General features: G+C 41.2%; 1 pseudogene; it reads left to right on the top strand.

Annotated features, from left to right (window-relative positions):
• Positions 1–20,572, top strand: part of LOC143268218 (bcl-2-related protein A1-like) — a 277,543-nt pseudogene extending 256,971 nt beyond the window's left edge.
• Positions 20,573–25,585: the final 5,013 nt, after the last annotated feature.

The raw sequence follows: 25,585 nt of genomic DNA, 5'->3' as shown, positions 1-25,585 counted from the left end.
CCTCATGGGAGAAGATACATTAATAGGAATGAGTTGTAAGAGCTAGTTAGTAATAAGCCTGAGCTATTGGGTAAACATTTATAATTTATGTTAAAGCTCAATGTGGTTTTTATGAAGCTGCTGCTAGCACCCAGAGAAACTCTGCCTACAATAGACTATCATCTACAGGTTTCTGTGAGTATAAGAGAGAATGTTGTCCTTCACCAGACAGAATGGCTCTATCGTGTTAGTACACAAAGTGAACTCAATACTTCATGGGCACAATCATGGTGAATCTCAACAGTCAAACAGTCAATTGGATGATACCCAATACTGGGCATGGAAGTGTGAGATTATATCTATTAGGTTAGCTGAGGTGGGATGACTAATGAACTCTTCTTGGCATTATTGCTTAAGAAGGTGTGATGGTTATTGCTTGCCAACTTGTTTGCATCTGGAATGAACTAACCCCCCAAAATGGAGGGCATATCTGTGAGGAATTTTTTTCTTAAGTTGAAGTAGGAAGACCCACTTCTAATTTGGATCTTTGGAAGAAATAGGCTGTAATGCCAGTGAAGGAATGCACTTGTTAACAAGACCAGAACAATCAGGCAAAGAGCAAAAGCTTCCTTCTTCCATGTTCTTATATAGGCTTCCAGCAGGAGGTGTGGGCTGGATTAAAGTGTGGCTTCCTGCCTCAAGTTCTCAGTTAAAGGCATGTGTCTTCATGCCTCAATTGCTTGTCTTTTCCCAGCTCAAAAGATCTAGATTAAAGATGTGTCTTCCTACATCAAAGGGGGAAGTGAACAGGAGCTCCCATTCCTAACCAAGAAGCTATCTTCATTGGCAAACTCAAGGGAAAAATCAGTTTTCTCCAATAGAGTCTCATTAGGTATATTAACCACGCTTAAGGGTAGACCCAATGCAAGCATGCAAGCTGTAGATGGCCAACACACAACATACTTAATGGTTTTGTAGACTTTTTGGGTCTCATATTGCTTTTGGGGGAGCATTTTTAAAATCTTACTGGTCTTTTACAAGTATATTATAGTTTCTGATTTGGTGTTTTTATGTTGCTTTGTTGAGTGTGTGTGTGTGTGTGTGTGTGTGTGTGTGTGTGTGTGTATTTGTTGTGCTTTTACACTGATTATATATTGGTTTTCTTTTTTAATTTGCTTGTTTCTTTTCTACAGTGAGAGATAAAGATAGTGGATGGGTGGTAAGGTGGGGAGAATCTGGGAAGAGATGGAGAAGGGGAAACCAAGATCAGAATATATTGTATAAGTTTTCAAGAAAGAAAAGGAAAACATTAAATTTTAAAAAGCAACCCTTGAAAAAGGAGTAATGTCCTGGGAAATACTGTCTTCAAATGGCAAAGTACACTTTCCCCAGACTCTGCTTACCACTGTGCCATTGAAAGAGGAAAAGGACACCCCCCTCTCATTTTCCTTGTCCTTATTGATATCTTTCCCACTCCCTGATCCTCTAACACAATGTGTAACATGACCACCCCTGGATCCTTGCTCATTGGATCAAACCAGGAACACTGTTATCTAAGGTGAATTTCACCCTCAGTCATGAGACGCTGGAACTTTACCAGGTCACTTTGAGGAACATCAGACCTACTCCATCTGCATCACCCACATGTGAGAGAAAGTATGAGAGAGGGTGGTTCACCCATTCCTGTCTACACCCGGTGAAACCACCCTGATGCATACAAGATGAGCCTCAGTTTCCACCAGTTCATGCTACTGAATAAGGTGACATCAGATGCATTTTAAATTCTGTGGTTGTATATACATTGAAGACGTAGATATATTAGTATTATTCTACATAGGAAAAAGTCTTAAGCTTCTCTATAGATTTATATATGAAAGAAAATAATTTGCAACAGTATACACAATTGGACAGAATTATGGAATTCCCACAGCACCTTCCATTTTTATTGGTGTTGTTTGTGTGCTACTTCAGGAACGGGAGATCCTTCCACATCCTGAGGGGCAACAGCTTGCTCCTGACAAATTTCCCTTAAGAATTCAGGAACTGGGAATGCATTATAACAGGGAGTCATGTCAGCCTCATGACAGAAAAACAGAGGAACCTAACAACTGTGTGTTTGTCCATTTGATCTGACGGCTTGTTTCCGGGTACAGTCAACAGAGTGAGAATGGAGCTTCAGGAGGATCACTGAATCAGTTAAGCAATACATGGACTGTGTAGGTAAAGTCTAAATTCATGGCAACGTGACAATAGAGAATACTGGAAAAAGCCATGTATAGCAAAAGCCTAAGTGAAAAACCCCTGCCCCATCTCCCCATGCAGTGTCTGTCTCCCATTCTCAGAAGCGCTGATCTGACTAGAAGCTTGTGGGCTTTCTAACCTTTCATTCTTTGGAATGTCTGTATGTAGATGAGAAGTAATGCCCTGGGCATTTCCCCTCTGTGGTAGTCACTACAGGGTCCTGATCTCTGCAGTTTTGACCTATTGAAGGCAGATGCTGGGATGCTGGAAGTTAGGGATTACTAAGTGCTTGGGCTACGAAATGTTTCTTGATCAATTCTTGAACAGCCTCATCACTTACCTCTGTGCCATGGTTTATTCTTCCATAGAGTAGCACACAAACAAATAAATGTACCACATGTAATGGGCTTTGAACATATATACTGTAGGTAAAGTTTTCATCCTAATTTGTTAATTCATTAGTTTGTCACAGGAGATTTGACTGGGTAATCAGGATACCTATCTTGGGGAAAAACAGATTTAGACACAGCCTGGTACAGAACATCTCAAACAATCTAACGAGATCAGATCTGAATCCAGTGACAGTAGACAACCCCAGTTTTTTTTTTTTTTAACTTCAGGTACTACTTTTTTTTAAAAACCAAAATCCAAGTTCTTCCCTATAGGTGGCTTAGATCACAGTGGTGCATTAGACATGAGGATACCCAGTAATTATACTTTTCTAAAATGTGTCTTAACAAGGAGATTTTATAATACATACTGGTATGTTTTCTAGACTCCACCTGAAATTTAAAGGAAAGAAAACAGTTTGAGGCACAGGTCATACTAAATTCTGTTTACATGGGTCTTTAGAACACATGTTGACATAGTATGATGCCAATCAAAATGGGCAAGAGTCCTATGTGTTAGTATATTATGTGACAATGTCCCAGAAGAACTGGGACTCTATAGTTTGTGCCATTCCCACTTTTGCTGGTTCAAAGGCCAAATTAATTTGTTTGGTCTCTGCTGAATGTTCCCTAAGCCAAGCTGCATCTTTATAACCTGACTGTGAGATAATTCCTCCTCCAGCTGGGCCTCAATTATTTACACTAATCCTCATGCAGTAGAAGTCTTACCACTCAACATCTCCATGCTGAAACCCAGAAACTTTGGAACATAAGTAGAACATAAACTGCATCAAGATTTTAGAAACCAGAAGTGGCTGTCAACTTCTGAGTGAAAATTATACACGCATCTAAAGAGGAACCCTTTTCTTCAGGAGAAACTATCCTCTCACACAAACTGTGATAAATGGCACTGCATACTTTTATGTTCAGTTCAGTCAGGAGCAGGCTGGCACAATTCCAGTTCCTTTTCTCCCTGAGCTAACCCATGATGCACCTGGCTTTTGTTAACTGAATTTCATATCGACTACAATGTAAGGGACAAAGTAACTTTTTATATTACTTTGAGAGGAAAGGCAGTCTTACCTCCACCATCATCACGGGTAGCTCTCCCTGTTTTCTAGAAGAAAATGTAGTGGAGTTTTCGTGTATCTCTAAAAAGACAGAAAGTAACTTGTCAACACATGGTATTGTTTTTAATTACTCCAGGGATGTATAGAAGTCTATGTGGCTAGCATATGTGACTTGATCTAATTGTTCCCCCCAATCCACTCCTCCTCTGCTTCTCTGTTCAGAAAGGGGTAGGCCTCCCGTGGGTGTCAACAAATCATGGCACGACAAGTTGCCATGGGACTAAGCACCCCCCTTGCAATAAGGCTGGGCAAGGCGATCCAGTATAAGGAACAGAATCTTAAGAGCCAGCCAAAGTGTTAGGAATGGTTTGCTTTCTGCTTATTCCAGAACTGTGGATTATATTACTGTCACACAAATTAAGGCAAAGAGAAGAACTGAAGAGAAATGAGGAACAGAACTTTTGGCTTCCTAGACAATGGGAATCTAAATCAATGTGGAAGAATCTTTCACTGCATGAAAGTAAATAAGTCTTTCAAAATACACACTGCATTTATTCTGGTTGGAGGAAACCATGCATGTGTGTCTGTGTGCAGGTGGAGTTAGGAGGAGCTCTTCAGGGGTCTGGTTTTCTCCTTTCACCATGTGAGTTGTGGGATTCAACTGCAGTTAGGTCAGCAGGCTGGGCTGAAAAAGTCATTATGCACTGATCCAACCTATCTTTTCTAATAAAAGAAGCTTTATGATTAAGCAACAAAATACTGTCACTTCCTGTTTTAAAGCAGGGAACAATTGATACTTCCTGAGGCACATGTCTCAAATCTATTTCAACCTCCACCAATCCATATATGTTGACTCAGAATTTATCACTAGTTATGATCCATGCTAATGTATCCATTTTACTTGGGAAATTTTACTAGGATGAACATATCTGAAAATATTCTTGCCTATGTTGTGTGTACATTATTCCCTAAAGTATAGCATATCGTGTATTATATTTTGTTATACTGTGCTGAGTATTGTCAGTATTCTACAGGGTTCTAAGGAGCATGGAGAACATGTATGTGTTATAGCCCTATAAGACACAGTGTAATATAAGGGCTTGATTAGTTTCAGATATTGGTGCTAAGGAGTCTGGAAAAAATTCTAAGGAAATACTGAGACAACTGTACATAGTAACACAACTCTGCAAGTCATGACGAAAGAAGGAAAGGAAGCATGGAACCACCTTCCAAATTCACATTATCTAAGAATTCATCCAAAGTACAATGTGAAAGAATCAATCAAAAATTCCAGAAATTTAAGTTCAATGTTGAGTTAGTAGAGCAATTGGGAAACAGTCAATTTGGGTATAGCTGACAACAATGATATTATCAACTATCAAGTACCAACATTTATGGAATTACCACACAAAAAAGAGCAAAATTAACATATGTCTCAAATTTAAAGGTAACACTGGACAGAAGTCAGAATAAGAAATATATCCTTTTCAATTGGCACAGTATAGTCACAGTGTACCATCACATAGTGTACCACTCTCAGAAGAGCACTTGCATGTAAGACTGCACCCACACCACCGCCTTCTCCTCCCATCTCGTTAGTTCCCTTTACTTTGTTCACATCATATACACATATGTAATTTTATTTTTACATAAAAACCTAGTCCTTCAAATGAAAGAAATTACCTGGGACTTGCCTTTTTCAATGAACATAAGACATTTAACATGGCAAGTATATTCACTTACATCTATGTTCTGCAAATGACATAATCCCATGCTCCTTAATAGTTTACACAGTGTCTTACTTAGGGTTTCTATTGCTGTGACCAAACACTATGATCATAAACAACTTGTAGAGGAAAGAGTTTATTTCAGCATACAATTCTCTCTTCACACTCAGTTTCTGGGGGAACTCTGGACAGGAACTGAACAGGGTAAGAACAGAGTCAGGAGAGGATGCAAAGGCCATGAAGGAGTGATGCTTACTCACCAAGGCTCGCTCAGCCTACTTTCTTACAGCACTCAGTGACACCACCATAGGGGTGGCACTGCCTACAGTGAGGTGGGCCCTCACATATCAATCATCAATGAAGAAAATGCACCACAGGCTTGCCTATGGGTGAATCTGGTGGCAGCATTTTCTGAATGGAAGTTTCCTCTTCCCAAATGACTCTGGTTTGTGACAAGTTAAAAAAACAAACAAACAAACAAAACAAAAAACAAAGACAGCACACCTGGATTTCAGGGAGAAGGGGATTCTGACCCCCGTTTTAATTTTTGAAACTATAATTCAGTTACAACATTTCTCCCTTCCCTTTTGGGGAAGGGAATTTAAATTAAGCAAAGTATAAGTAACCTGAAAATTCAAGATGCTAGGAATATGACCTTTCATGAAGTAAAAATCACATATAGACTACTCTACTTCCTAAAATCTTTTCTGTTAATATTAAGCTCCTTGTGGTCTGGCAGCTTTATTGGTGAAATTAAGGGTTAAGGCCAACAACTGAAATGCTATGTATATTAGAAGCAAGGAACTATATGAGAGAGCCACAGACGATCACAACTTTTGTGATTAGAATCTCAAGGATTTTACGATATGTTTGAAATACTTGACCTTATTGCAATAGTAATAGAAGTTGGTTATGAGACTGTTGCAGTAACGTAAAATGTATTTCAGGTAATTGTATCGTGTGTGTGTGTGTGTGTGTAAGTGCCTGACAATTAAAATATGAGAGCTAAAAGAGGGCATGGCATACCATGATGTATCACCCTTTCTCCTTTCTTTCAGACAGGGTCTCTCACAGATGCCGTAGATAGGATGACAGCTAGCAAGCACTAGAAATACTACGGTCTATTCACTCAACAGCATGGGATTACAAATATGAACAGTTCTGTCCAATTTTTTTGTATGTGTGTGAGCAGATTCAAGCTCAGATCTACTGCTTTTTCAGTAAGTATTCTTCTCATTGAGCCATTAATTACCTCAATGATAAATCTTATAAAGCTATTTGAAATGGTATGTTGATCTTGGTTGCAAATCTCTCAAACAGAACTCACCATATGGCCTGTAAGTGTGTAAATAATGATCAAATTTAAGATTTTATCATACTTCATACATATTTTGTGGAAATAAACCAAAACAGATAATGGCCTGTAAATTATGCATGTATGTTTTAATCTTAACTTCATAATATTTCTAGGCCATGTAGTATACATGTAAGCTTTGTACAGCTGGCACAAGTCTTTAAGGAAATTGCAAATACAACAAAAATAAGTAGGGACTTTTTTTCACAAGGTCAATGTCAAGGATACGCACCTTCATTTTACTTCATTTAGGGAAAGCTATAAGGAGAGAGATAACTCAGTGGGGTTTCTGTCCTCCCATGCAAAAGAGGCATTCTGTACAGGACAGGCTGCCTCCAGCCCAGTTACTAGTGGAGAGAGAGTGGAGTGTTGGGTCAAATTTCAGACAAGATACCTTCCTAATTTGTGTCATAGCACTGAGAGTTTCATGAGGGCCAATGTGATGACCACATGCCAGTCACTCCTTCACCTTCTTCCTTACAATCCCTAAGGTTTGGGACAACCTTTTCTGGGTTTATTGTTCTTCTAATATACAGTCTTGCCCTGTTTATGGGACTTCCTCTGGCTGACTGAGTCCAGCCTTTTCTTCTCTCTTCACATATCCATGCCATACAGCTAGGCATCAGGAGCCCTTTAGCTGTGCCTACCAGATCCAGGACTGAACCAGATAAACTACTAAGATTTGATATCTTTGCTCTCAATGGCCTTTCCTGTCTGGTGAGTTTGGTGAGGAAGAGATAATTAGAGATAATACAAAAGGCAAAGAACTATCTGGACTGAGTATGGGAGCATGCCAGAGGGTTAGGCTATATTCTGTGGACAGTGTGTTCTACTATACAGTGTCAGGCACTAAATAATTAGTGGAAAAGAACCTCCAAGACTCTAAGGATAGCCAGGCACAGAACGCAGAATGAACATGGCACCCAGGAAATAGGGAAATTTCTGGAGAAGGATAAAGGGCAAGAAACTGTAACGAGGGATATGAAGTGTGTGCGGCTAGAGGTGGGGTCATGGGGCTCTGTAGGACACGCTACTCACAAGCAGGAGACCCAGAGTATACAGTGAGTAACACAATGCATTAATTCTACAAACACTGCCTGTTATGGTGGAGCCAAACACAGCTAAAGAATGAGAGAATGCAGGAGAAGCCAACACACTTGTGGGGATCAAGGGCCTCGAGCCTAATGAAGAGGCTCCAAGGAAGACACAGGAAACTCATTTCTGAGATTATGAACTCCTTCCCCTAAAGAAGACAAGTCAGGAAAGCCTATAACAAGTGAAAGATACAAATGGTGACAGCACAGAGGACAGACACAGCCCTGTGACCAGATAGGTGCCAAGATAGCCGATACCCAAGTGCCTATAGTCCTTTAGTCCTAGGAACTGAATGTTGAATGTTCTCAATATTGAAGGCTAAACCAAGAATTTCTGAAATGGGGCCAAGTGTGTGCTAGAGTTCAGGATCTAAGATGGATGTCAGACCTCTAATCTCCCTTGTCTCGGCCATCCTGTATGTCAGTCTGAGGTGAGGAACACTGCCTACAAAAGAGTTCAAGTCACCAGGTGGTAGGTGCACACCTATAATCCCAGCTCTCAGGAGGCAGAGGCAGGCAGATCTCCATGAATTCAAGGCCATTCTGGTCTACAAAGAAGTTCCAGGATAGTCATGGCAAATACACAGAGATCTTGAGAAACTAAAAAAAGAAAAAGAAATAAAAGAGCTAAAGTCATACACTGAGCCCTTACTCCCAGGACATTGTAGCCTTGGGGTTTTGACAGAACAAAAAGCCATTCTTGGGTCTCTTTAGCCACTCCACCCTGTGGGGTCCATGAAGTGCTGCTACAAGACCTGGGAGAAAAAGAGAGAGAACCTGTTTCTCGGGCATCATTGGGATCACACTATAAGACATTTACCTATGGGTCCTGGTAAGGAGAGAAAGTTGTTCCCTATAGATAAATTGGCCCTGATACAGGTTATACTCAAAAGTGAAAAACAACACTTCATAGGCTCCATGATGCTGAAACCCAGCTGTCAAACTGATGAGGTCTGTGTCCTCTGGGCATGCCCTTGGGGTTTATCTTGATTAGATTAAGTTAGATGAGAAGAGCTGTTCCCTATGGGTACGAGCATTCCCTTCGATGGGATTCTGGGCAGTATAAAAGTAAGAAAAGTCAGGAGAGTACATTCATTCATTTTTCTTTGCTTCTGGGCTCTGGTTGCAAGGTCAGTCTCCCTCAAGTTTCTGCCTCTACTGCTTCCCAATTATGGACTCCAAACTCAAACTATATGGCAAACTAAACCTTTCTTTGCCCACTGCCTCTGGGAAAGTAATCCTAACAAAATTTCCAAGGAGAGGTATAACAACATTCCAACGCTTGTGCATTGGGAGTGGCAGAGGAAGAACAGTCTATGTGTTCTTGGAAATACAGTCTTTAAATAACAGAACCAGGAGCAAAGCACCCTTAACCCTACCAGTGTTAACTATTATGCATTGGAAAGAGGAAAAGCACACAGGTTTCTGTGTCCTTGCTGATCTTTCCCACTCCCTTGGCCTCCCAAGTACAAGGTCTAAGATGACCATGCCTAGGGCTCTCTCCCAATGGACCTGACTAGAAATGCCTTTATCTAATTCAAATTTCATCCTCATTCTTGAGATTCTGGACATTAAACAGATCACTCTTGAGACTTTCCACATCTGCATCATCCATGTCTGGGACAAAGTGACTGAGAGGGTGGCTCAGTCATTCATGCCTACCCCAGGTGAAGCCATACTCATTCATAGGAAAGTCTCAGGTTTCCTATGGTTTACCACTACTTAATGAAAGGCAAAGGTTACCTTTAACCTTTAAACCTATTTATCCTATTTAAATTCTGTGGTTGTATTTCTACAGATAAGCTAGATAAATTAACAGTATCTACACACTAAAAACTACAGCAAAACGTCTCTATAGATTTATAAATAGTGCATAGTATAAAGGGCATCTATTATACATAACTGAACATAATTCCCTCAGTACCTTCTGTTTTAATGTATGTTTCTTTGGAGGTACCGGAGATGATTTGTGGTCCATCTGTATCAAGTGGGATCACGGTTGTTTTGATGGTCCTTTTCTTTAGTACTGCAGAAACAGGGAATGCAGTCACAACAGGGAAAGTTATGTCAGCTTCACAGCAGACAAACAGAGGAAACTTAGAATAGTTGAGTGTTTGTCACTTGATCTCCTTATTTATTTTCAGGTAAGTCACTGTAATTAGAATGGTGCTTCAGGAAGATCACTGTGTCAGTGTCCAATTAATTATGCATCACATGATGATGTAGATAAAGACTATTATGGTCACATGATGTAGGTAAAGTCTAAATTAGTACAGATGTGACAATAGAGAAGGAAGAGCAATGTGACTATGTTACGTTGGTGTGGTGACTGATACGCAGCGTTCAAATCCCAGTTAGAGCATCATGACACAGTGAAATCTATGCAATCCCGCTGTGATCACATCTTTGCACCAGTGAACTAAAAATTCATAAGGACCCCCAGGAGTCTTATCGGTGTAAAAGATATGTTAAACCCTAAGGAAAAGCACATGGATTGTACAAGTGTTCTATGATGTTTGTGAAATGTAAAAACAATTCAATTAGACAAGAATGACTGAATCCTGAGCAAGTGTTTAGTGTGCTACACAACAGTGACCAGTGGTTGTTTAATTTCATTCTTTTCTTATCCGGGATATTTCACAGCTCATGCAGGACATATGGTATCACTTTAAGTAGGTTCAGAAGGTAAGCAGCTGTGTATTCCTCTAACTTTTTAACCTTGGGTACCATGTTAGGCATATCCATGATGCTCTGATCAAAGTCCCTGCCAGATATAAGCAAAGAGATAGATGCTGTGCCTTTGATCCCTGACTCCAATTATGTATTTCTTCCAAAATAAGTTGTAGAAGGTCTCTGAATTAGTAAACACAGCCTTTCTCCAACATCTTCATCCTACCAGGTACCTCTCAGCAAGTGACTCTGATCATCAAGGACCCACACTGAGAGGTGACTTATGCTTGTGCCTTCTGTGATGACTCAGAGTCTAAGTTATTCTAAATGAAATTGTCACATGAACGTTAGACCAAAAAAAAAAAAACAGTTCCTTTAAATTGGCCAACCCTGTATAAACCCTCAACATGAACCGACAAGAAAAGGGGTCTAGTGCTTCATGGTGTAACTACTCTCGAGGTGCCAAGAGATAAGAGGAAGGCAGTGGCTGCACAAGGCATGGCAGTGCGTCTTATCTGCTCACTGTTCCCTCATCGTTTTTAATAAAATATGTGATTCTTTGAGAATTCCATAAAATGTATTTTGATCATATTCATCTCCACTCATCACCCTAACTCTCTTGATTCCATTCATATCTCTCCACTCCTTACCAGCTCTGTGCTCTTTTAGTCTCCCTAAGTAATTCACCAAGTTCAATTTGTGCTAATCACATACATATATATGGGCATGTGGCCAACCTCTGCAATTCAGTCAACCTGTTACTGGCAGAGTCAGCTTCTATACACTCTCCTTCCATCAACAGATCTTCTATTTCAGTTTATTATTTTTGTTTTTTCATTGATTATTTGTTATGTTTTGTTGATGAAAAAGGCCTCTAACCCAGGCTGGCCTAAAATTCACTATTTAGAAAAGGCTGGTCTTGAACTTATGACTTTCTTGAATCTACCACTCTAAATCAAAGATTACAGACTGTGTAATCCTGGGTACATTACATTGAGTACTTGGGATGAAACTCGGGTTTTTAGACACGATAGGCATGTACTAAGCCAATCACCATAAGAGCGCCACTTAACACATCAGCTCACTGGTGAGAGCCCGAGCATGTAGACACCACCAATGTGGATAGAATGATGCCCAGTGGCACTCTTCCCTGCTGCCTGTGTAAATGCACCAAGAGCAAAAATGGAATAGGCAACATGGAGTCTAACTACCCATGACAGGAAGTAGCCTTACTGCTCACTGTCCAGCTCTCCTTTACAAGTATATTGTTGGTTGCTCGCATAGGACCCATATAAGATCAAAGAGGTCAACACTGTGGTTTGTAGGGAAGAGAGGTTCAAAAACCTTTCTCACCCCTAACTAAGAAGCTATTGGTAATTTATGGCTTCTGTGTGAGGGAGGGAGAGATTAATTAAAGGTGTTGTCCCTGTAGCATTATCCCAGGTTCAGTGGATGCCCCTACATGTTTGCATATATGTTTAACATAAAATGGACTAGCAAGTTATTTTTTAAGGATAAAATTTGGAAAAATGTAAAAAGGGAGAGGATCTATGAACAGTAAGAGTTATAAGGGATGAATAAGATGAAATACGGTGCATAAATATATCAAAATTAATAAAATTATAATAATTAAAAAAATAAAATTTAAATGAATTGCTGGATTGATGATGCAGCACAGATCATTAAATGAATGATGACTGGAAATCTTAGTGCACACTGTCCTTAAATTTTGTGGCTCTTTGTGCCCATGCCAATATTGTCTAATCTGTTAATGCTTTTCTCCAAAACTTACAGGAATACATCAGATCTAAGATAAATCGACTTTGAACTATTCATCCCACTCTCCCCTGTACTTTAATTGTGGGCTTTGTCATCTTAAAAGGAGCACTGTGCTCCTCTACCATTCAAAGCAGTGACTGTCTGCTGCATGCCGAGTGACACTTCCTAGGACTTCCAACCACCACAGCCGTCACTGCAGTGTTTGGGATCCCGATCGATCTGCCTTACTGCAGGCAGATGTAAGAAGACAGAGCTCTCCACAGGGATTACTGTGCCCTTTGTGAGGTAAGAAGTGGCTCTTAAGATGCACAGCTAAGGAGCCTCATCACTACCTCTTGAGTTCTAGTTAACTCATTTATGAAGGAACACAAGCATGTAACTGACCCTGCATATCTGAGATGAGGTTTGAATACATTTTTGTAGTTACCTTGTATTCTGATTTTCAATGTACACATCTGTAACTGGAAATTGGGTTGTGAAAAAGGCATCCTACTTTTGGGGGGAAAACAGATTTAAACAAGAATCGAAGTACAATACCCTCAAATAACAAAGGATTACTATTGAACACAAGAACCATAGAAATATCCATGATTACTTACTTGTTGTGGCCCTTGCCTTCAAAAGAAACTAAGAAAAAAAATTTAACACAACAATTCTCAAATCATTAATATGTTACATCACAGTGGTGTATCACACAAAATACAACCAGTGTTTTCACAATTCCTACCTCAGGTGTGTCTTAGGAAAATGATCCCACAATACATACCACATTTATGTCTTATAGTCATCACCTGCCATCAATAGGAAAGAAAATATTTAATGTCATGATCATGCTGAGCAATGTCTACAAAGCTGTTTTGTGCACTAACATCGTGTGACTGAAATCAGGACAGAGAAGAGTAGTAACAAAGAGACTATATTAATGGGTACATTATTCGATGATGTCACAGAGATCTGGGACTCTGTCCTTTGTGATACAAACTAGTACTGGGCATATTCAGTGGCAGATCAGGTAAACCTATCTGGCCTATAGAGGGTTGCAAAACTTACATCACATACCATCTATAAAAACTTTTATGTTTCACTAAGGTATTTTTTGTTTCTAGACTATGGTTTACAAATAACTTGAGTATATGGTTGGAAGCTTAGTGTGTCCAGCTTGAGGATGTTCAGAGGATCTTTCAACCATGAGGACTGGTGTAAACTAGAGGCCCCCACCTTGGTGGGATCACTCATACAGCAGGACACAAAGTTGTGCCACATTGTGATGTATGCTGTCTTGATCAGGACCAAGTTGGTACAGTTCCATTCCCTCCTCTTCCTAAATAAGCTCTCTAATATCCGTGATGACTCAGATCAGTTTAATGAATGAAATGTGATACCCACTGAAGCACAAGGGGACCACCGAGGTAACCTTTCTACCTCAGAGAAATGAAAGTCCCTCTTACCCTCACAGTCGTCACTGGTCGGTGTTGCTTGTAGTGGGGTGAGGCCGCACTGGTGGTAGGTTCAGGGGACACTAGGGGAAAGGAAGCGACTCTCAGCTCACGGGACTTAGTATTATTACAGGGCATCTTTGCTTGATGTGAGTAAAAGCAACTGGACCTGGAACATCTTATTAAACCTAATGAACAATATGGTTGGGTTGTTGCAGGACTGTCTTCCAGGAAGAGAAATAAAGGCAGAGAGTAGCTCTGGAGAGAAATGAGGAGCAGATTTTTTTTGTTTGTAGGGAATGGTAATCTCAATCAGTGAAAAAGCATCTATTATGTGGTGTAATGATGAAATGAATCATTCAAAAATTTCTTTTTATACGTATTCTGTTTGAGAGGCTCAACAGCTGGCAGTGCATCCAGCAGAAGTGACCCTTCTGTACCTGGTTCTCTCAGTCAACCATGTAGGTTCCAGGCTCAAAGTATTGATCTCAGTCTTTACAGCAAGTGCCTTTACTGCTAAGATCTCACTGGTCCCCTATAACAAATCTTATGATAAAAACCACAGAGTACAATCAGTCCCTGAGATGACTTTCAGGGTAGGGCAATGGCTACTCTCTTCAGCTTCAGGTGAAGTTTTTACCTATGTACCTGTAGTACAGGTCTGATCCACACTTTTATTAGAGACTCAACTGCCTTTCCAGGCATGTTTTTCTGAAAAGGGTCTTTTCTGCTCTCTACCAGTGATCTTTTCAGTCTCATGAGCTTTGTGAGAAACTGACATTTAGTGATTACAGAAAGACCTAGAACACCCGGGACTGAGAATAAGGACATGTCTGGGACTTAGGACCCATTGCATGGACAATGTGTTGCAGTACGGAGAACCCACAATAAGGTAACACAAAGAAGGAACCACATAAGCTTCTGTGGCGATTAAAAAAGAGAAGTGGCTGGGGAAGGAGAGGGGCAGGAAATCATAAGAAGAGCGACAGAAAGGGAGTGACTAGAAGAGGAATCCTGTTTCTCTGTCACACACAGCTCAGAAGCAGGCACTACACACTGAATCCACAGTTATAGTCTATGATAGAGAGCAAAAAAAAAATCTGTAGAATGAGAGAATCCTAGAGGAGCAGACATAGTTCTGATTAGCCTGGGCTGTGAGTCTACTGAAGAAGTGACAGGGAAGCCACTTAGAGAAGAGAGACTTCTTAGAGCATAATCTCATGTCCCCAGGAAAGAAGAGACAGGTCAGACCACGCCAAAGTGGGAGACTCAAGTACTGACAGCGTAAGAAACAGACACACATTATGGTGCATAGAGAACTGATCCTCTCCTGTCCATACAATTTATTCTGAGAAACATGGGCAGTATTTTAGGGAAGCTCACAAACTCAGTCTCTGCATATTGGAGGCTGAGGCAAGGATGCCTCTAAGAGCACCAAAGATCATCCAGAGGGCAGATCCTTTCTCCCTATGTCATCCATTAATTTAAAGGATCAAAGAAGGATATCACCCTATAACCCTCCTTGACTCAAATTACACAGAATGCCAGTTAAAGTTAAGGAACATAGACTGCTTAGAGCTAATGACACACATGAGGCTTCTATTTATCAGGACATCGCTAAGGTAAGAATGAGGCTAGTGTTGCTAGAGAAGCCTGCTAACTACTTAGCAGTCTGCGATGTCCTACAAGGAGGGACTAAATGGTCCACAGAGGACCTAGTAGGCTCAGCTCGCGCGTCTGCGCAGGCGCACTTGTGCTCCTGGTGCCTGTCTGGCTTCCCAGGGCAGGGGGCGGAGCCTGTGGATAGCCCCGGAGCTTCGAAGGGAGGTTGGACCCGGGCACGTTTGGAGTTATTTTGTTATTGTGAGGAAAGGCCTTGCTGCGAGCTTAAGAAGATGCGGAGAGTGTCGATCCACGCCCTCACCTCCCGGTTTAAATTTAATTTAATTCATTCCCATGTGTTTATCACCTAGTAGCAAACCGTTTTGCTGTGTATTGGGTTACAGAGATGAAAAAGATGATAACGTAAGAATTAGCATGCAGGTAGAAGTAATTTCCAATGAAAATGTAATATAATTATAGATTTCAAGTTGTTAAAATATTGTTACAGTGCGCTACAGTTTGTTGGGATTTTGGCGTGTGCGTGCATGCGTGCGTGCGTGCGTGCGTGTTCTGGGGCTTGAATCTAGGAATTCAATGTCCTAGACAGGCATTTCTATCAGTCTGGATTTTCCTAAAAAAAAAAAAGTCCAGGTTCAAAAATAATTATAGTGGAAATAATCAGTATTTTCTTAGACTACATTTACTATTATTTTCTCCAGTTCCCTCTACCAGTCTGAAGTGCAAAGCTGGACTCATAAATGCCTGGCAGAAGATTTAATGTGATTTTTTCAGCTATCGTGAGCATTTGGGAGGAAAAGATAGTTCCTAAAGCCACTAGAGCACATTTTAGTAGCTAGTGTCTGTAGTCTCAGCTACATAGAAGCAAAGGATAGAGGAACATTGCGCATCTCTGTATCCTTAATGCTTAGTATAGGGCCTACTGCACACAAGGTACCTGACACACAGCTACAGATCTCAGGAACCGACACTGACATCTGAGGCCTGAACTCCAAATTTCCCTGCTTATTAGAGGCATGACTTAGGTTAAGTTACCTAGGAGGCACTCCAAGATTCATGTTTCCCATGTAATATGTATAACAACACAATATAGCATAATGTAATAATAATTATATTATGTCATGTAATAATATAGCATAAACAATAAAAATGAAGACAACAATACCTATATGCAAAGAACCAGAAAGCTTTCTGATAAAAGTACTCTGTGAGTATGTAAATAGAATTATTCAAGTATGGGGATTACATGGGAAATTCCAAGAAATTTATAGTTTTAAAAACTACTCTAAATACAAAAAGAAACTCCCTTTAGAAGTGGGGATACACTGAATTGGTCGCTTCCAAGTAACTAGAATAGGAAGAGTTAAGCTAAGAGGTCCTCTCCTCTTCTCCTCCCCTGCCTCCCCTCCCGCCTTCTTTCCTCTTACTCTAATGGCGTGGGTTAATTTGGTGATGAAGCAAATCAGCAGAGTGGATACACAGATATGTAAAGATGACTGATTGACCATTCATCTCAGTAAAGGCATTTCCAAAGGTATAAATAGCCAAGACCTGTAAATGCTAAGCACATGCTCCACCATCGAGCTATAGCCCAACTACCAAAACAGCTCTCCCATGAATCTCTAGAGGAGTGACCTTGGTATCCACTTATATCTTTAAAAAAAATCAGAGCTTTTAATTCTCTTTGGGTTATTGGCACAGTATGTGTCAGCCTGCTTTGTAATGCTATAATGGAATATTGCACAGAAAATGATAATAGAAAAGAAGTTGCTAAGGGACTCTAAGAGGGCCAGCATCTAAGGGCACCAGCACTGAAGGGCACCAGTATTGAAGGACTGCATCTGGTAAGAGCCTTTTTGCTGCAGGAAGTGAGGTAGGAAGACAGGGATGGAGGGAGGGAAGTGAGGAGGGAGGGAAGATGACTAGAGGACTGAGTACATCTTTTAATAACAAATCCACCCCTTAGGTAATAGTCTCGATCTAGTAGTCATGGAGGGGATGCTCCCATGTGGAATCATCAGCAAAACAGGCAGCCACCAGTCAGGGGAAAGTGTCTGCATGTGGTATACAGAGTCAGCTGTGAGGCACGTGAGGTCATGTCCCAATAGAAAAAAAGACATTGCTCATTTCCCTTTATCCTCTTCTTAAAGATTCCAACTCTTAATAATATCAAAATACAATTAAGACTCAACATGAGTTTTAGAAAATATAAACACAACATGCCACCTTGGTATATTATTTATGCTTTAGCCATTCTCAAAACCAGAGTAGCCCAATTTAGCAAATTTTCACTGCTCCCAGAAGTAATCAGACGTTGGCATTTCCTGTTTATTACCACATTACTGATGTGATAATGAATCCTTATTTGTATATTTATTTTATATATTAGCCTTAAGATTCAAATTGCACCACTAAAGGAAGTAGTTTTGAAAGAATCTGCTTGAAAAAGTATTTTTATAGGTACAAAAAACTATGATTGTATTATAATATAAAGCTCTTTAATTGATGGTAATGTAAAGTGTTTTCCTATATATTATTAGCGATTTATGTCTCAGCGAATTTCTCTTTTTAGCTATTAAGGCCTGATTATTTTTTCTTACATTGGAATGAACTCTTTCCTGATAAATATATTTTCCTGGTTTGTGGTTCTTTAAATTTTAGGTTCTTTTTTTTATAGATTTATGACTATTTCATACCTTCATTTAGCTTTTTCTTTTACTTTCTTTGCCTTAGAAGTTGAAAATATTAGAAGTTAGCATGCTGCCCAGAAATGACTAGTTGTTCTATTAATAAAGGATCATTTTAGAGGCTATCACTGTACCTATCCGCCTCACAGCTGACTCTGCATACCACATGCAGACATTTTCCCCTGACTGATGGCTGCCTGGTTTGCTGATGATTCCACAACTATTAATTTCAAGATCTGCAGAGATTTCCAAAGTCTTCTGACTCTCGAGAAGCTAAACCTGATTCCCATTTTCTGGATTAGTCCTATTATGGCATACCCATTTGGAGACATTGTAATGCTGGAACCTACAAGATGTTGAGCAAATGTTTACTAGATGGATATAAAAAATATCAGGGGTGGTGGTACAGAGAGGATGCAAGCACAGTCTGGGGACATAGCTCAGTCGGTAGGGTGCTTGCTTGGCATGCACAAGGTCCTAGTGTCTGTCCTCAGCACTTCCTGAACCAGGCATGATGGGGTATGGCTCTAATCCCAGGGCCAGGAGATACAAACAGAAGATTCAAAAGTTCAAGGGCATTTCTGGCTACTTGGTAAGTTCTAGAAAATAAAATGAGTATAAATAAATAAATAACAATAAATGAAATAAATGTTTTGAACAATTTTATAGTCTTTTTTTGTACTTGTTTTGGAATACATGGAGTGAAAAGGAGTGTAAAGCTTGCATCCCAACCCAGGTCCAGGCAAAAAATTATATTATCTTTTATTTATTTATTTTTGGCACAGCATCTTGCTGTGTAGCCCAGGCTGGCTTGGAACTCACTGTGTAGTCGAGGCTTGCTTACAGAAATCCCCATCTCCATCTTCTAAGTATTGAGAACATGGTGTGTGCCAATACACACTGTGAGTTGTATTATCTTAGGTAACTTTCCCCCCTCATTCTCAGTATCCTCAATAGATAACGTAAGAATTAGCATGCAGGTAGAAGTAATTTCCAATGAAAATGTAATATAATTATAGATTTCAAGTTGTTAAAATATTGTTACAGTGCGCTACAGTTTGTTGGGATTTTGGCGTGTGCGTGCATGCGTGCGTGCGTGCGTGCGTGTTCTGGGGCTTGAATCTAGGAATTCAATGTCCTAGACAGGCATTTCTATCAGTCTGGATTTTCCTAATTAAAAAAAAAAAAGTCCAGGTTCAAAAATAATTATAGTGGAAATAATCAGTATTTTCTTAGACTCAAGGACATTAGTTGAATTTGGATTTACTATGAGTTCTTATAATTCTCAGTGTAGCCGGGCAGTGGTACTTTAACTCCAGCACTTGGGAGGCAGGGGCAGGTGGATCTCTGTGAATTTAAGGCCAGCCTGGTCTAGAAAGCAAGTTCTAGGGCAGCCACAGCTGTTAGAAACCCTGTCTCGAAAAACAAACAAATAATAACAATAATTCTCAGTATAATACAATTCATAAATATAAATTTAATTTTCAGTGCTAGGCAACTGAAAGAAAAAGACAGGAAAACAAAACAACACAAAAAACTGGAGAATTCCTTTCCCTGGAGCTTATGGGGAGTGAGCAACAGAAGCAGGGCTAGTTTGAATGAAGATGAAAGTACTAGTCTTTGGATTTCAGAATATAACATCTCAATAATGACTCCATACTGTCTACACTACGAAAGAATACTCATATACTAAATCCACATTGAGTTAGATAAGTTTTCAAATTCTTTTTACTTTCTTACTTCTTGTAGTGGTTTGAATAGGAATGACTCCATAGGCTTAGTCATCAGGGAGTGGCACTCTCTGAAAGGATTAAAAGGATTAGGAGGCGTGGCCTTGTTGGAGGAAGTATGTCATGCCAACCCCAGAGTCTGTCTCTCTCTCTCTCTCTCTCTGCTTATGGATCAGATCAGAATGTAGCTCTTAGCAGCTACTGCATGCCATCTTAGTTCTTACCTGCCTGCGTGCCCCATGCTTCCTGCCATGATGATAATGGACTAAGCCTCTGAAACTATAAGCTAGCCCCCAGTTAAATTAAGAACTACCTTGGTCATGGTGTCTCTTCACAGCAGTAGAAGACTGACAAAGACACTTCTTAATATATGGCTGCAAAATCCCTTGAAGCTAACATATGTAGCTCAGCTGTGTTTCTACTGGGTGGCTATATTCTAAAGGGATTTGGCTTTGGAGTAGAGAACAATGGGGAGAATGAAATGACTACTGGGGGTGAGAGAATAGAGAGGATTATCTCACTGAGTCTTCAGTCTGCACTTTCTTCTCACAGGAAGATGGCTTCATGAAGAAGTTTGAACCCAAACCTAGCTGGCTGACTTTCCTGGAAATGACAGGGCAGATCTGGGAAATGCTCTTTTTCTCCTCAAGCAGCACTACTGACAAGGGCTCCTGTGACAATGGTGACCAGCACTTAGTACGTCCATTTGCAAACAACTGAGATGGCAGGACTTGACTTCCCGGAGTTGCGGATGTTTTGTTCCCTCTTGAAGGAATAAATGACTGATATCTGTTCCTGGATGTGTTTCATGTTTTAAGTTTTCGAGTCCGCCTGGAACTCCAACAATACTCCACACAGGGATAGGTACTGAAGTAAAGGCTGATGATGACCTGGAGGTAGAGACTCTTCCATAAGGGTGTGCCTATTATCCAACGGCATTCTGTGTCACTAGGCTAAACCATATGGGGCTAAAATCTGCCCCCTGACTCTTTCCTGAGTCCACACTTTCTACATCTCAGAGTCCCCGGCTGTTCACAGTTTCTCACTGATGCTCTCCCCTCAACCTGTACTCTCTGGCCTTTCATTTGGGCTTCATGGGTAGGACATTCAGATGTACAGTGCTGGGGTCAGAAATGATACCCTAAAAGGAAGGACTCAAACCACTTTTCTCTCCGACCTTCTCTTGCCTTCTTCCCCTGCCACCATTTTCTCCCTAGGCAAGATACAAAAGGTAGAATTCACTTCCCCCACGTCAAGTCATAATCAATAGTCAGACTATATGTGATCAGTCTGCCCTTCTAGCAGTCAGGAAGGGATCACTTCTCTTTGTGCTCCTACAGCAGGAAACTGGAGTGGTTTGAAGAAAAACAGTTAAGTGAATGAATATCAAGTCATTTTTAAACTTGATTTTTGGGTGTGTGACAAAACTGTCAGTCTTTTGTTAGACCATCTTCCAATGTTTAGGTCAAGTGTGATGGCCATATAGAAATCCTCTATTTTGATCTAGATCACTTGCATTACATTTCCATTCAGACTATTAATAGAGTCAATAAAGACAGAGCCCCTTTTTCCAAGGCCAGGCACATCTTGACAAGGGATCTCTGTAGACGAAATTCTAAACAGTCTTAGTAAATAAGAAACACAGAACCAAATACAGAGGTAAATAGCTAAAGAGATCAGAGAGTCATGACGACTTTATCTTACCTCTCACCTTGTTGCTTCCCAGAGGAGAGAGTTTCTTCCGATCTGACTTGTCTTTTTATTACCTTTCTGTTCTGCCTTCTCATTGGCTCTAAACCCAACCACATGACTTCCTTGTCACTGCCTGTCTACACAGACCTCTAGGTATCTATGGTTGGTACTGGGATTAAAGGTGTGTGTCACCATGCTTGGCTGTGTCCTTGACCAACCACACAGAGACTCTGCCTGCCATGTGATCAGATTAAGGATGTGTGCTACCACCACTGGACTTATGCTTAATGGCTTTCTTTTACCTCTGATCTCCAGGCAACTTTATTTATTAACATACAAATAAAATCACATTTCAGCACAAATAAAATATCACCACAGATCTCAGTTATCAACACTACCTCTGCGGTGTGATTCCTAACTGAGGGAATGGAGATATTGGGCCAAGTCAGTATGGACCTTAACACCTGATCCTTCTGTTTCCACAGCTGAGGGTTAGGATTACAGCTACATTATCACCATCAGCCTCTGTGCATACAAGGCAAGCACTCTAACAATGGTGCTTCCTAAACAGCATGGACTTTCATTTTTTTTTTTTTTACCACCTTTAAACCGGAGAAGGGAAAAGGAATAAGCAAGAAGACCAGGTGGGAAGTTACTTAAAATCCTATTGAGGCAAATCAGAACAAGATAGCACCTGTGACCTTTGCTGCCCACAGTGATCCACTTATTAGAAATGTTCCAAATCACCCCAAAATAGTGCCACCAGATAGGGACTAAGTGTTCAGACACACGAGGCTGTGGGTGGGGGAATTTCACATTCAAACCATGAAACTGTGTTTGATTTAAGACACAGTCTCTGTTGTGTAGCTTAGGATGATCCTCCTGCCTCAGTCTTCTGAATGCTGAGATTAGAGGTGTGTGCCACCAATTCAAGATATCCTGTGTGAGATTTCTTTGGTTTGGCTTGGTTTTGAGTCAGGGTCTTCCTATGGACCTATGTAGCTCAGAATGGCCTAGAACCTTCAAGGTTCAGACATTAGCCTGTAAGATCTTTAACAACCTGTTTTCTATATGAACACTTGATCTCTTCTTTTGTTTCAGCTACTCTACAGTGTCAGCTACTGCTGTGGGACGGTCTGTATGTCCAATTGCTCTGATTGGTCAATAAATAAAACACTGATTGGCCAGGCAGGAAGTAGGTGGGACAAGGAGAGAGGAGAATTCTGGGAAGCGGAAGGCTGAGGAGAGAGACGGCAGCCACCGCCAGGACAAGCAGCATGTGAAGACGCTGGTAAGCCACCAGCTACGTGGCAAGGTATAGATTTATAAAAATAGGTTAATTTAAGATATAAGAACAGTTAGCAAGAAGCCTGCCATGGCCATACAGTTTATAAGTGATATAAGCGTCTGAGTGATTATTTTATATGTGGATTGTGGGACTGCGGGGCTTGGGGAACCTGGAGAGAAGCCCTCCAGCAACAAACTACAACATCTTTCCTTAGTGTCTGACAGCATTTTGTTATTGAGTCTTCCTATGATTTTGATTTCTGCTGAAAATAATAGCTCCAGATGGTTGAAAACATTGGGGAAATGGAGATATCAGTGATTCTGTCATGAAGCCTTACCTGTGAGAGGACATACAGAACCCTCTGAAAATTCATAACCCCAAAGAGCTTTACACCTAAGGTTGCATGTATTTACTGGTGCAACTGTATCCTTGATGAAAATGTACATGTGGAACTAAAGTATTTTTGTCAAAGATTGGGATTAAGTTAAAAAAATGTTTTCTCCCATGCCAAACTGGACAAAGTTATCATTATTTTTGCTGCACTGGCAATCAAACCAAGAGCCTTGTGTATGCTAGGCTTACCCCTCGGTTATACTGACAAACTACGTGTTTATTGCTGAAGGGATGTGCCCATGATATGAAGCCACATAAAATAGCCATGGATATCTAGAAAAAGCCTGCCTCCAAAATTCAACAGCAGCAATTCATGTACAACTTATTTGTGTGTGTGTGTGTGTGTGTGTGTGTGTGTGTGTGGTGTTGGTGATAAAACCTAGGACCACATGCACGATAAGTTTTAAATTTCTTCTGCAGATTAATACTTGCAGCATACATTGATTTATGGTAGTGATTCTCAAACATTAATACGGCCAGAGACCACCTGAGGACCATTTGGACTGCCTAGGTCTGGGACTGGCTCAGGATTCTCCATACTTGGCATGCTTTTGGGGACGCTGATCCATAGACCACACTCATGTTCAAGTATTGGTAAGTGGATATTACGTGGCCACACTGACCTGAATTGTTAGGTCTCTAAGCGTAAAGATGAGACCACAGATGTTGGTGAATTCACTGCTTGTTTTACGGTCCATGGTAAGAATTCTCTTCTTCTCTGTTCTCCCTCTTCCGCCTTGCTTTGTCTTCAGGCAGAAATGAACTATATACCTTTTTACATGGGTGCTGGAGATCTGAACTCGGCTCCTCATGCCTGTGTGGCAAGTATTTTACCAACTAAACCATCTTCCCAGCTCTGAAAAATTAACTCTTTAAAAGCCAGTCCTCAGCTATTGAATGGTAACATGGGGGTGATGGTGGTATAAATCTGAGTCAGCCCTCCTCCTCACATCCACTTACTATAATCTCCTCTCTCCACTCAAACATCTGCTAGAGAAAGGCATTATCTGTCTCTGAACAGCAGGTTCCGACAGCAGCAAGACTCTTCGATAATAATGAACAGCGTGTCTGAGTCCTGAGTTTCCCAGAGACAGGACATCCATCTCCAGAAAGGGCCTGCCACTTGCTGTAACAGCGGCCCCCAAGTCCATCAGTAACGAGCCAACTGGCTGAAACAGGCACTTGGTGGTAAAGCAGAATGTTCTGTCCTTTGGCCAGGAGAAGCCAAGTGTCCACCGGCGATGATGTAAGCGCATCTGGCTTGCTCTGCCTGTGATACCTCAGTAAAACCCCCCACTCTATCCCCTACAGACAAAGAGAAGCTTAAACCAGGATTCCTAAGTGTAGATAAGAACTTAGACCCCTTTTCCCCAGGTGGCTGTATCTGCTACAGGGACTTTGGAAAAGTCAGGATATTCGACCAAAAGACTAAAAAGGGATGTGGGTTAAAATAAATTATATGGTCTGTGCCTTTAAGATCTAGCCTCATAAAGAAAGGGGAGGCTCCTTCTCCCCACCTCCCTGCTGTGAGTGAGAGGTTTGGAAGAGCCTCCCTGGAGACTTAGAAAACACCTTACTTTTGCATTCTGTACCTAAAGTATTCAGTGGCAGCTTTGGGGACTGTGATTTAGGCCAGGCCAGTTTCAAGTCCCCAGAAATGATGGCGCCAGCCCCAGGAACAAAAGAACAGAGTCAGGATGTCTGATGGTAACCAATTAGCCACGAGATGCCCCTCTCCAGAGATAACAAGACCAGACCCCGGAGATGAGTTGTAAAACTCCTGACAGGGCAAACAGATAAGATAAAATAAGATCGAGTCCAGGCCCGAGAAAAACTTGACCAATCAAGGATGGACCCGTACTAACCCCATCCCCTCTAAGAAATTTTATGGGTTTTGCCTATAAAAACTAACTTCCCCAAGAAAGAGCACTCCTCCCTGCCTCACTGTATTGGGTGTAGGAATGAGTCCCTGTCTAGACTTGTATCTGCAGAATAAACCTTGCTGTTGCATTCTGGACATCCAAAGGTCTACGGTGGATTCTTTGGGGGGTCACAATCTGGGCATAACACTGCCCTTCTTCTGATGCCTCTTCAGCCCCGCACTGCACACCATTAAGGTAACTAGACGAGTACCGAGTCCGCAAGTATAGTCCTTTGCTGGACCTTCTGCAGAAGCATGGCTACCTCCGCAGGCTGTGAGGGAGGGTAAATGTCCTGGGCTTGGTGCACAGTCCCCCCAGCTACCGTGCAGGAAAGGCCAAGGACGCCCCAGCACGCTGCCCTTCGCTGCCACCAGACACGGGGCCGGCTCCGACGCCTAAGAGGCCGGTGCACCGTCGGTCCACAGAGGCCACGCCCCCTCGGCAGAAGGTGGTGGGTGTGGCCTGGGCGGTGCTTGCCACGTGACGGCAGCGGCCGCTGTAAGCAGCGCCCAGA

This window comes from Peromyscus maniculatus, chromosome 12, assembly GCF_049852395.1.
Source record: "Peromyscus maniculatus bairdii isolate BWxNUB_F1_BW_parent chromosome 12, HU_Pman_BW_mat_3.1, whole genome shotgun sequence".
Lineage (NCBI taxonomy): Eukaryota > Metazoa > Chordata > Mammalia > Rodentia > Cricetidae > Peromyscus > Peromyscus maniculatus.
This window is presented reverse-complemented; position numbering and strand designations above follow the sequence as displayed.